The sequence below is a fragment of the Dipodomys spectabilis genome, unplaced genomic scaffold, assembly GCF_019054845.1.
Source record: "Dipodomys spectabilis isolate Male_0828 unplaced genomic scaffold, ASM1905484v1 ptg000749l, whole genome shotgun sequence".
Taxonomy (NCBI): Eukaryota; Metazoa; Chordata; class Mammalia; order Rodentia; family Heteromyidae; genus Dipodomys; species Dipodomys spectabilis.
Window position 1 is genome coordinate 226,790 of NW_024871426.1, and position 14,165 is coordinate 240,954.

Here is a 14,165-nt window from a genome sequence, read left to right on the forward strand (position 1 = left end):
CTGTAACTTATAACTAAAGCAAATCAATCAGCAATATTGGTACATTAATTACTGTCGGTAATAAATTACTTGTATCACGTCTTATCACCAGCCACAACAGGTCAAACTCTGATTGAGAATGGCTACCCTTGTCCTCTCAGTGACCTGCCATGCTATCTTATGCCTCTACACCTGATGTGTCATTTCAAAAAGCTCTTAAACACTACATGCTAAATGTCCAATTGAATTGACTGAATAAATGAATGAGAGGGAACAGCTTACGCTAAGCAAAAGGAATGAATAAATGAATGAAGTGCATGCAATCTTCCTTCGATAAACCCCACACTACTCCATTTATAGCATTCATACCTTGAGCCATGGCTGCACTAACAAAAAATAGTATTCCGTTATTGCATAATAAAGTCAGTGGTGATTGTGGGCAATTTTCTTGACCAGAAAGCATAGATTAAGTTGCTTTGCAGCTGTACTGTTTTATTAAGGGCTGTTTAAATAAGCAAAAACCATGTTTGCCAGGAGAAAGTAAAAGACAGATGTAAATTGGTTAGAAAACACATACATTCGTTTTATATATATATATATGTATATATATATGTATATATATATATATATACACACATATATATGCATTTGCTTTAAAATGTGCCCCTAAACCAGCAATTACCCTGAGATGTCATTTTTGACTAGCAACAACACGGACCAGAAATAGTGAGTTAATTTGGGTAGGGGTTCTTTGGGACATAATATGGCTACTGTGCCTGGAGTCTTTCTTGGTCATAAAAGCCATAAGGAAGTATGACATAATGGTGTGATGGTAAATCACAGCCCAAGTCATTTTGGTTGGCAGAATTTGAAAGATAAATAAACATTACTTCAGGAGCGGAGAAGACGTGCCTAATTACCTCTGTGCCTATGCTAGGATCCCTGCCGCTGCTGTCACTCCTGGCCTCCAGGTGAGTTTGCACAGACAGGGTCCACGTGAGCAAGGGTCCGAGATGGTCCAGCGGAGAGGTTGGTTGGCCAGAGATATGGAGGGAGACTGGCAAACCCACCTCCGGCAACCTCCTCTCCAGGGAAATCACCACGCTGCTGAACCAAGTGAGAAGGGCAGCCTTGAGGGGCCCTGTGGAACCTGGAACGAGTGGGATTGGAGGGAGAGGAGACGCTAGTCCCACCCACTCTGCCTTGGAAGTGGCGGGGAATTGAGCTGATTGCATTTACAGATCGCTGCAAGTTTTACCTAAGGCCAGCCCAAATTTCCTCCTCCTTCTTTCTGGTCCAAGTGGGATTCAGAGAACATCCCAAGTGACTAAAGCCTAGGGATGGAGCCTATCCTCCTCCTGGCTTGTCTGCTAACTTTTACAAAGCCCAGAAACTTCTTTTGATATTTTGTTTTATACTGATAGTTCCTGGCCAGCGGCGCTTTCCCCCTCCTTCCATCAATCCCCAAATGTAGGGTTCTTTTGACTTGTGATAAACACACAGAACATGAAGTTTACCGTTTCAAACATTTGTGTGTGCGTGCACACGTTTTGCATACACACATTGGGAATAGGGCCTGAACTCACAGCCTCATGCTCTCAAGTCAGCTTTTTCATGTCCTGACCACTGGAGTCTCATCTCCATTTCTAGCTTTTACTTTTTCTGGTTAGTTGGGGATAAGAGTCTCTCCGATTTGTCCACCCAGTCTCACTTTGAACCAGGATCATCAGATCTCAGTCTCCTGAGTGGCTAGGATTAAAAGCATGAGCCACTGGTACCTGAACGCACTTCAAATATATTTTTGTTTAATGACAGTACATTCACAATTTTATTACCATCACCGTCACTCATCTCCAGAGACTGGAACTCTGTACTCAGTGAAAGACAACTCATTATTTCTGATTTCCCTAACCCCGCTCTAGCTAGATTTTACCTTTGTCTCTAAGAATTTGCTAGGGTATCTCACATGATATAGTTCAATGTCTTTCCGTGCCAGGCTCATTCCATTTAGTATAATGCCCTCAAGTTCATCTGGGTTGCAGCACATATCAGAATTTCCTTTCTTTTAAAGGTCTAACTAGTATTCTACTGTGTATATTTCTCACATTATTTTTTCTTACCAATCATCTCTTGCTGGACGTTTGGGTTGTTTCTACCTTCTAAACTTCCTTTTGAACTGTGAAAATCTCAAGGATAGACATTCAAAAATGTTGAATACCTCAGATCCTCATCCTCTAAACTCTACAGTCTCACCTTCCATCATCACAGCAGTCTGATGTGCCTTGGTGACACAGACCAGTCACTAAGCTCTTGGCACACTTTATTGCATTCAAATGTTGTAACGATGTAATAGCTCAAGGCCAATAACTGAATAAAGAGCAGAGCTACGATTTTAACGCTACCCCTCATCTGAGTCTTAAGTCCCTGTCGAATGCCACTTTGTTACTAGTTGCTACTTGCTTCTGTTTGGTTTGGGGATAGGGTTTTTTTTCCTTTTCTTCTCTCTTTTTTTTTTTTTTGTGCCAGTCATGAGGTTTAACTCAGTGCCTGAGGCACTGTCCCTGAGCTTCCTTTGCTCAAGGCTAGCACTCTAGCACTTGAACCACAGCTCCACTTTGGGCATTTTTGGTGGTTAATTGGAGATAAGAGTCTCACAGGCTTTCCTGCAGGGCTGCCTTCAAACCGCAGCCCTCAGATCTTAGCCTCCTGTGTAGCTAAGATTACAGGCGTGAGCCACCAGTATGCAGCTTGGGTTGGTTTATAAGAGAAGCCAAGCTGTGTAAGCACTGACACTGGACAAACTCTTATGGGTCCTGTGTTTGAATCACCAAATCTGGGAGAGGGGGGAGGAAGGGTGTGAGAGAGGGAGTCTTTACCTCTGAGAGAGAGAGAGAGAGAGACAGACAGAGACAGAGACAGAGACAGAGAGACAGAGACAGAGAGACAGAGAGACAGAGACAATACACAAGCATGCACACCCACACATTTCTGAAGCCATTCTACCTTGGGGGTTTCCAAGATCCCATTTGTTGTTTAAAGTAGGCACAGAACATTACTGAGATGCCAGGATTGATTGTCACTTTGGTTCACTAATTAGAAGCAAAATGACTTGATGTGTGGTCATAGATAAGCAATTTTTCCAAAGTTATTTGTTACATTCCTCTCCTGAGTCTCTCTGCTCTATATACCTTGAATGGATTCATTCATTGCAGTCATGCCCAACATTTTAAATTGCTAAAAGCATTAGGCCACAGGCTGTTGGCTGGTCTTAGATGTCCGAGTGATACTAGTTTCCACTCAGGAGAAGAAAACCGGAGGGACTTTGTGGCTGAGGCTAGTGTGTGTGTGTGAGTCAGGGGGTATCCCCTGGAGGTGGAAAAAGGCCCAATGGGGCAGGAAAGTTACAGACATAAAAACAAACTTCCCTGCCTCCGTTTTGCCAAGTGCTGACTAAGTCCACAATTCTTTCCGACACCGTCCCAAAAACTGACCAGAGTGGTCATAGCCATGCTGGTACGCAGGGCAGCAGCAAGCCCAGCTGGGTAAACAGAACAGCAAAACAAGTCAATCAATCATAGCCTGACTGCTGCCTGCCCTAGTCTCCTCCTCTCTGTTCCTTTCCAGCTCCCCCAGGGTCTCCCTAACAGCAAGTAGACCCAGGTGTCCTTTGAGCTATAGGAAGGGTGAGCTCAGACCTACCTGTGCCTATCCCAGAGGTTCTTGTAGAGGGACCTTTAACTTCGTCAGTATGTGCCAGTCCTGTGCCTTGAACTCAGGGCCTGGATGCTGTCTCTGAGCTTTTTTATTCATGGCTGTCACTCTACCACTTGAGCCACAGCTCCACTTCTAGCTTTTGGGGAGGACGGTATAGTACATTGGAGATAACAGTCTCACGGACTTTCCTGCCATAGCTGGCTTTGCACTGGGATCCTCAGATCTCAGCCTCTCAGCCTTCTAAAGTAGCTAGAATTACAGGCATGAGCCACAAGCACCTGGCAGGACCTTTAACTTTATACATCCATGCTAATGGCAAAAAGCAGGCATGTAGAATGCTTTAAAACTTTTAAGGCTTGCTAGGTGCTGGTGGCTCACACCTGTAATCCTAACTATTCAGAAGGCTGAAATCTGAAGATTGCAGTTCGAAACCAGCTTGGGCAGAAGTGGAGCTGTGGCACAAGTGATAGAGCACCACCTTTGAGCACAAAAGCACAGGGGCAGTGTCCAGGCCTAGAGTTCAAGTTCCAGGACTAGCGAAAGTATACATATTTAAGGCTAGCCTACGGTTAGGAGGGTTCTTGGCAGTGGACCCTCACAGAGTTACAGACATCAAGGAGTTATTATATCTAGCTCAAGCCCTGAAGCAGGGATCACAGCCTACACTAAGCACACAGAGTCTGATCAAGTTTGGGAGCAAAGTCTATCCTTGCCCTTTTATCTCATGCCTTGAGTTTTTTATGTATTCCTTAGTGCTTAAGTGTTAGCCCCCTAATCCTCATAGCAAGTGGATGCAGCAACTACTGTTACTGTCATCAACCCCCAGAAAGCTTCCTTCCAGGGGCCTACCAGATGTTCTGGTCCACTGGGTGAGGATCTTCTGACTGCTGTATCCCCAGGGCCTAGAATGGTCTTCAGAATAATTAGCGCTGATTGAATGTATGGGTCAATGCGTACACTGGCATAGAATAATAGTTAAGAAGTAAGTGTGTCAAGTCCAATCTGAGTTCCAGCCTCAGTTCTGCCAATTTGACTTTGCGAAATGTATTTACCTTCTCCTGGCTTTGGTTTCCTGTGTGTAAAGTAACAATGAGAGTGCCACCGCAAGACAATGACTCTGTGAATTTAAGAGAGACAACACGCATAATGCAAATTAGCCAAAGCCTGATCCATAAGTAGTCCGCAGGAAAATGTTCATTCCCCCCCCCCTTTAGTATACCAACTTCAGGCAATTGGCCCAGGCTGCCAGAAATGATGGAGTGAAGATTCTGTGCACTCATCCTGACTTGGTGGAAAAGAATGCTGTAATGCCTACTATGAGTGAACACAGGAGAAGTAGAAATGCACTTGCTGAGTATTTTCTCTTTCTGATTTGGCAAAAGTAGACTTCACCGAACAGAAGTGCACAGAATACATACAAGTAATTTGTATCAGCTACTTGGGTGTGAGGGGAAGTTTAGCCTTTAGTGGAGACAGTCCCTCAGAGTGAAGGTAAGGATTGAGAGTAGGCCCATTCTTGCAAGGCAAGCGCTCTACCACTGAGCCACCTTCCCAGCCCCAATAGGCCCATTCTTGCAAAAGGATTGGAAATAGCATGTGTGTGTGTGTGTGTGTGTGTGTGTGTGTGTGTGTGTGTATGCCAGTCCTAGGGCTTGAACTCAGGGCTTGGTGTGATCCCTTAACACTTTTGCTCAAGAGTGATAGTCTACCACTTGAGTCCCACCTTAATTTTTGGCTTATTTTCTGCTGGTTAATTAGAAATAATAATCTCATGGGCTGGCTTCAAACCACAGTCTTCACAGATCTGACCCTCCTGAGTAGCTAGCATTGCAGGCATAAGGCACCCGTGCCCAGGTGCACTATAATTCATAAGCAATGACCTCCCAGTCTAAGTTTGTTGTCAAAAGAGAGGCATGAGCCAAAGGAGCAATCACTCTCATACCTAAGTGATGTCTTTGGCTCTGTACGCATATTGACCACCTCACTATGTGCTTGAGTTTGTCAAATGTCACACACTATATGTCAAACCTATGAGATTTGACATCATGTGAGCAATAGTGTGTACTCATTTCCAACTGAGTTTGAACTCTAAAACACATGTCAGCCACATCGGTCCCACCTAAATGTGTTGCACTTTTGATTGACCACTACCTGAAGGCCAAGACGACATAGAGGACCATATGTAATTAGAAATGAAGCCAAGGAAGGGAATTTCTGACCAAAGGTAAATGAACTCAGGCCCTGGAAAGTTTGAGTTCAGTTGGAAACACAAAACATATGAGGTCAGAGCAAGTCTTAAATTCTCTATCTGAAAATACTCCTGTGACCTCACCTTGAGTCTGGAAGCGTCCTTGGGGTCTGGAGATGTGTGAGCCAGGAAGCCACCTTAGAGAAAAATAATTCTCCCATCACAGAGTCTCTCCAGACAAAGCTCCCAATCAAACTGAAAAGCAGACTGGGCTACAAGGGACACTGTGAGGGTAAGAAGTCACATTTGTATCTCCCCCCCCAACCCCCCTTCATCCCATGTCACCAAATAATGAACTGGCCCATTTGTATTACTTGAAAAGTACATAAAGAACACTCTGCTCTTCAGAAATAGCTCTTTCTCAGCTTCCAGTGAGTCTTTTTTTTTTTTTTTTTTTATAGTTTTGGGGCTTGACATTCCTTACAGCTAGAGAATTTGGAAAGGGTAACTCAGGGAGCTTTAGCAAACAAGAGCATGTGACTCAAGCAAGTGGGTGCCATCTGGCCAGTCAGTAAGACTTGCAGGCAAGAAACACCCAATAGGGAATGCAATTTTGATTTTGTTTTTGTTTTTGTTTTTTTTGGTCGGTCGTGGGGCTTGAACTCTGGGCCTGGGTGCTGTCCCTCAGCTCTTCAGCTCAAGGCAAGCGCTCTACCACTTGACCTACAGTGCCACTTCCGGTTTTCTGGTGGTTTATTGGAGATAGGAGTCTCACGGTCTCTCCTGCCCGGGCTGGCTTTGAACCGCGATCCTCAACTCTCAGCCTCCTGAGTAGCTAGGATTACAGGCGTAAGCCACCAGCGCCCAGCGGGAATGCAATTTTGAGAGTGATCTTTTTTTAAGGTCTAAGACCCCACCAGGGAGGCAGAGACCTTAGAGATGTCCTAGTACCTGGGGTGGAAACAAATATTTCCAGAAGCCACATTGGACAGCTCTTCTCTCACAGTCTTTTGTTCTGCCTAAACGGAGGACAATAAATAAGGCTGTGAAGCTGGATGCTGGCAGCTCATGCTTTTAATCTCAGCTCGAGAGGCTGAAATTCAAGGATCATGGTTCAAAGAAACTCTGGGCAGAAAATTCTGGGAGACTCTTATCTCCAATTAATCAGATAAAAAAAACCAAAAGTGAAGACATGGTTCAAGTGGTAGAGCATCAGCCTTCAGTGTAAAAAGCTCAGGGGGAGAATGATGGTCTTGGGTTCAAGGCCCATAATGGCACAAAAGAAAAAGAATGTTGAGTAACTGAGCTTGAGGGAACAAAAAGACTCTTTATAGGTGGATAAGGAATGTGTGACAATTTTCTAAACAGAGGGGATTTATCCAAGTTTTTTTTTTTTTAAACCTCATACCTGAAGGACAAATTCCAGACAAACAGCCCTTATGTTAGGATCAGGTCAGTCTGTTCTCATAAATGTACTAATGTCATTGTGAGATGGATTATTCTGAGAATCAGTTGGATGTAAGTCTCTCTCTGTTCTGATCATCTGATGAACTTTGGATTTCCCAACCTCTTTATCATTTATCCATTCTGGAGTTCTATTATATCAGCCACACTGTTCATAAACTGCCTTGTTGAATGGCAACTGCTTTGTACAACTACTTAAAGAAAATAAAAAACAGACGAAGGCTACAACATATGATTCCATTTCTGTGAAATGACAAGAATGGGTATATCTAGAGACAAAGATGCATTAGTGAGGAAAGGGAAAGAAGACTGCTGTTCATGTGTAAGGAGTTTACTTTTGTTTTGCTTTGCTTTTTGGTGAGGGTGCTGAGGCTGCACTGTCCCTAAGCTTTTTTACTCAAGGCTAGCATTCTGCTACCTGAGTGAGCCACAGCTCCACTTTCAGCTTTTTGGTATTTAATTAGAAATGAGTTTCATGGACTTCCTTGCCTGGGCTAGCTTGGAACCATGATCCTCAGATCTCAGCCTCCTGTTTATGTAGCTAGGATTACAGGTGTGAGCCACTAGTGCCTGGCAGGAGTTTCCTTTTTTTTCTTTTGGTCATGGGGCTTGAACTCTGGGTCTGGGTGCTGTGCCTCAGCTCTTCAGCTCAAGGCTACCGTTCTACCACTTGAGCCACAGTGCCACTTCTGGTTTTCTGAGTGGTTAATTGTGCTTTGAACTGCGATTCTCAGATCTCAGCCTCTTGAGTAGCTAGGATTACAGGCGTTAGCCATTGGTACCCGGCAGGAGTTTACTTTTAAGGTAAGGCAATTGTTTGGGATTGGGTAGGTGTAATAGTTGCACAAAAATTTAAATATCTAAGAGCCATGAAATTGTGTCACTCAACAGGGTGCATTTTATGTTTTATCAACTATATCTTGCTGCATGCTGGCAGCTCATACCTGTAATCCTAGCTACTCAGAAGGCTGAAATCTGAGGATTATAGTTCAAAGCTGGTCAGGGCAGAAAAGTCTTGGTGAGACTCTTATCTCCAATAAACTACTCAAAAAAAGCTGGAAGTGGCACTATGGCTCAAGTGGTAGAGTGCTAGCTTTGAGCACAAAGAGACTCAATGACAGTGCCCAGGCCCTGAGTTCAAGCTCCACAACTGACAAAAAAAATTGTATCTTCATTTTCTTATTCCTTATTTATTCCAGCCAGACCTGGGGCTTGAATTCAGGGCCTGGCTACATTCTACCACTTGAGCCATAGTGCTACTTCTGGTTCTTGAGTGGTTAATTAGAGATAAGAGTCTCATGGGGACTTTTCTGCCCTGGCTGGTTTCAATATTCGATCCTCAGATCTCAGCCTCCTGAGCAGCTAGGATTATAGATGTGAGCCACCAGCACTTGGCTGGTGTATGTTAACTGTATGTTACCCATTGAATTATGTAACCATGCCATCATAAAACTTTTCATCTCTTATTCTAGTGAATAAGTTGATGGAAGTTTTCTCAGTCTTTAGATAAATATTAGCAATATAATTGATGCTGACTAGTGACTCTGTCCAGCAATAAGTAATATTTTTCTATGGATCTAAAGTCTGCCATATTTCATTAAGATACAGTTAAGAAAAATTTTACATTTTGCAAGTATTTTTTAAAAAAAGTTTTAATGTAATCAATTTGCTTTACAATTTTTATTTTATTTTAAATGATTATATATTAGTAATACAAAGTAGTTATAATTTTTTTTCAGAGCTGAGGACCAAACCTAGCACCTTGTACTTGCCAGGCAAGTGCTCTTCCACTAAGCTAAAACCCCAACCCCTTTAGTTTGTTTTGAGAAAGGGTCTTGCTATGTAGCCCAGTCTGGCCTTGAACTTGAGACTTTGCTGCCTCCAGCTTTCAAGTGCTGGAATAATGATATGCCACTACCCTTGGCTAGTAATTTTTAGTATTTAGTGTTTAATTGGTATGGGAAGCAAAAATTAAATCCAGTTTATCAGCATGTTTTTTTTATAGAGAAATCAAATTGGGATAACTTAGAAGTCATTTATATATAAAAACATATTGCCTTAAAGGGGAAGTGGGCTAGACACAAATAATAAGATTTAAATGTTCAAAAAGATCTGGAAGGTATATGCAGGTGGTATATGACTGATAGCCTATCTACTCAGGAGGCTGACATTTGAGGATTAGTTTGAAGCCAGTCTGAGCAAGAAAGATGGTGAGACTCCTTTTTCCAATTAACTACCAAGTGGTAGAGTTCTAGCCTTGAGAGAGAAAGCTAAGGGATAGCACCCAGGCTCTGAGTTCAAGTCATAGTACCAACACACACACACACACACACACACACACACACACACACATCTCATTCATATATTTAAAAACAATGATGGTAGGAAAATCACTTTCATAGTCATTGAATACATTCATAACAGTAAGGTAACATTTTTATGTTAGCTATGACTGTTTACAATTGACTGGCAACAATATCTCTGCCACCATTTAAAATCATATTGAGGGGCTGGGAAGGTGGCTCAGTGGTAGAGCGCTTGCTTTGCATGCATGAGGCCCTGGGTTCGATTCCTCAGCACCACATAAGCAAAAAGAAAAAAGCCGGAAGTGGCGCTGTGGCTCAAGTGGTAGAGCGCTAGCCTTGAGCTGAAGAGCTGAGGGACAGTGCCCAGGCCCAGAGTTCAGGCCCTACGACCGGACCAAAAAAAAAGAAAAGAAAAAATAAATAAATAAAATCATATTGATAAAAACAAGCAATTGCTAAACTGTCCAAGGAGCAGCACTGAACATTGCCTGATGTTACTTCTTTGATATTCTTGTCAAAAATGTATTAATTCCAAAATAATCCTAAATGGAGTGTCATACTATGATGTAGCAGCTGGCCTAGCATCTTAAAAAGTGATTGTCTAGCTGTGTGCCAGTGGCTCACGCTTGTAATCCTTGCTACTCGGGAGGCTGAAATCTGAGGATCATGATTCAAAGCCAGCCCGGGCAGGAAAGTCAGTGAGACATTTATCTCCAATTAAATCACAGAGAAAGGAAGAAGTGGTGCTTGACAAAAAACTAAGAGAAGAGAAGAGAAGAGAAGAGGAAGAGAAGAATCTGTCTAGAAGGGAACCAGTGGGTGAGGAAAGGGAGGAAGGGATGCTGAGGTTAGGTAAGGAGGATCAAAGGATGTTCACTCTGTGTGTGTGTGTGTTTCTGACAACATAATAAAACTCAGCAAACCCTGTTTGTAAAGAGGAGGAAGAGAAAGGGGTAGAATGGGAATATGGTGGAAAGGGTAAATAGGTTCAAAATATACTGTGTGCATGTATGGAAATAACGCAAAGAAATACCTTTTCTTTTTTGTCGGCCGTGGGGCTTGAACTCTGGGCCTGGGCGCTGTCCCTGAGTTCTTCAGCTCAAGGTGAGCACTCTACCACTTGAGTCACAGCGCCACTTCCGGTTTTCTGGTGGTTCATTGCAGGTAAGAGTCTCACAGACTTTCCTGCCCACGCTGGCTTTCAACCATGATCAATCTTAGATCTCAGCCTCCTAAGTAGCTAGGATTACAGGCGTGAGGCACCAGCGCCTGACAGGAAATACCATTTTATTATAAATGTACACTAATTTAAAAAACAGGTTTAAGTGTCAATGTCATGAAAAATGAAGACAGTCTGAAGAACTGTCACAGACAGTAGGAAACTAAGAAGATACGATAACTCATTGCCATGTAGAATCCTAGCATGGATCATGAAATTTAAAAAGGACATTAGTGCAAAAACTGGCAATGTCTGAATGAACTGTGTGGCTTAGCTGATATTATTGTACCCATGTTTACTGCCTGGTTTTGATTAGGGAACTGTGCATTGGTTAAGTCAGCAAAAAGGAAGGAAAACTCAATGAAGATACTAGGGAACCTGCTTCACTACACCTTCCCCCAATTCTCATGCACATTACTTTAAAACAAAAAGTTTAAAAGTGCTGAGTGCCAGTGGCTCACATCTGTAATCTTAGCTACTTGAAATGGTAAGAGCTGGAGGATTGCAGCTTCAATTCATCCGACAGGAAAGTCTTTGAGACTCTTATTTCCAATTAACCAGCAAAAAGCTGGAAGTGCAGGCGGTATGGTAGAGCACCAGCCTCCTGAGCCCAGGCCCTGAGTTCAAGCTCCTGTATGAATACACACACACACAAACACACACACACACACACACACACTCACACACACACACATACACGTATAAAGAATCTCAGGACATTCTCAAGCAAAAAAAACCTTCAAAGATCATTGAGTTAAGGAGTCACAGTATCTAACCATAAGAATCAAAATAGCACACTCTTCCTGGTTCCTAGCTATGGCTCTCATCATCCTCCTTCAGGGAGATTTTAAGGGCACATTTTTCTGTCTGGACTAGTTGCTAAGAGGATGCTTACTTCTTTCTCAAGGTCATGTGCTCAAGGTTAGGATGTAGCTCAGTGGTAGACAATTTGCCTAATTTGTTCAAGGCCCTGGCTTTCAGCACTAGCATTGCAAAAAAAAAAGTATTTTTCTTGATAACAGATCAATATAAACTTTTATTAGAAATTTTAGAGAACTAAGATAACTACGAAAAAGAAGAATGCCTGCAATTACATCACTGTGCCAAATATGTTGAGCTATTTCCTCCTACTCTTTTTCCATGCCTAAAAATATGCAAACTGTACAGGTTTTCTTTTAATGGAAATACTAATCATACCAGGTCCTAGTGGCTCACACCCAGAGTATTGTAGTTTAGAACTACCCAGGAAGAAACCACCAAAATGTATTTTGGAGATTCCATCTTCAAAATAACCAACAAAAAGCCAGACTGGAGATGTGACTCAGTTGGTACAGTGTGAGCTTTGGGCAAACAAGCTGAGCCTGAGGTCCTAAATTGAAACCCCAGTACTCACAAAAAAGAAAAAAAAAGAAATAAGAAAAAAATAAAATAAATAAAAGAAATACTGATCATCTTATTTTAGGTATAAATGTCTTTATAATTATATATGCTATCATGTCTCTATCATTCCATATTTTTTCTCCAACACCATTTCAAACCACAATATATTATTCTTTTCTGTGTGTGGACCCAATTAGTAATTACTACCAGACCACAAGTTTTTCACTAGCTTGTCAGTCCTCATAGGATGGCAGGAGCCATTGTTTCCCAGGGTGTCTGCATTCCAAGTAGGAACTTAACCCAGGGAGTTGACCAGAAAGATGGAGCTTCTTCCTTACAAACACATGAGCGGGCCTCAAATTATTACTGTATGAGCCAAGTGCTCGTGGGTCACGCCTGTAAAACTAACTGCTAAGGATGCTGAGATCTGAAGATCACAGTTCAAACCCAGCTCTGGCAGAAAAGTCATGAGAGTCTCAACTACAATTAACCACCAAAAAGCCAGAAGAGCTGTGGCATGAAGTGTTACAACACCATCTGTGAGCAAAAAAACAAAGGGACAGTACCCAGGTCCCAAGTTTAAGCTCCAGTACCTGCACACACACACACACACACACACACACACACACAATAAATGTGTGCATATATGTGTGGGCATGTGTGTGTATGTATATTCTGCTCATGAAGAAGGAAGTTTTTGAGTACATCCCCAAATATATATATATATATGTATATATATATATATACAGATATGGAATTTACTATGTTTATGATTGTATGTATGCAAATATTTATATGTATTTCTAATGTACTACATACTAATATAGTAACCATGGACAATAAATAAGCTATACAAAAAGTCAGTAGGCGAGAGTCATGGCTCAGGTTGTAGAATACATTCCTAGCAAGTTTGAGGTTCTGAATTCAAACCTCAAAAAAGTAAAGAAAATTATTTCTGAATTATGTGTGTATTTATGATTTGTAAACTATATACAGATACTCCAAAATCTGCTTTGTTGTACATTTTACCTCATAAAATGTATACAGAAAATAGAAATTTAAAAGTGATGAACAAGTTGGACTCTAGTGGCTCACACCTATAAGCCTAGCGGAGGCTGAGATCTGAGAATAATGGCTTGAAGCCAGCCCAGGCAGGAAAGTCTGTGAGATTCTTATCTCCAATGAACCACCAGAAAACCAGAAGTGGTAGAACAGTAGTACTGAGTGCAAAACCTCAGGGACAGTGCTCAGGCCATAAGTTCAAGCCCCATGAGACAGACAGTCACATGGACAGACAGACAGACAGACAGACAGACAGACAGACAGACACACACACACACACACACACACACACACACACACATACACACTCACTGATGAACAGACAATAGAAAATGAAAATCTTTTATTTTTTTCTTCCTTTATCCCAATGTGTATACCCTATTTGAAAAAAAAAAATCACTGATTTCATCTTATGGAATGAATAATTGAAATATGAAGGACTAGTAATTGTATTTCCTGAATAAATGTATATTTATGAATCTTCTAAAAAAAAAAGAAAAAAAAATCACTGAATGGAGAAACCTTTAATGTTAGTCAGTTAATAGATTAGAAAAAGAACCAGTACGTCACTTTCTGTAACACCTTCAAATTGTTCGTAACTGAATCCTAGAGCAGGAAGTCCATCCCAAACCAGCTTAGACCCCTCTAGACATTTCAAAGGGACTCCTGCAGAGGTCTGCTGACCTCTGTACCATGTGGCTGTTCATTACATGGTTTGTATGTTGTCTATTAACGAGATTCTTGGAGCCTGCAGGCAAGAAGCAAGCCATTCATCTGTCCAACACTTAGCACACTGTTAGCCTTCATTGTTCGAGGCCACTGTGATTTGTAGACCAAATACTGGCTCTGGAGT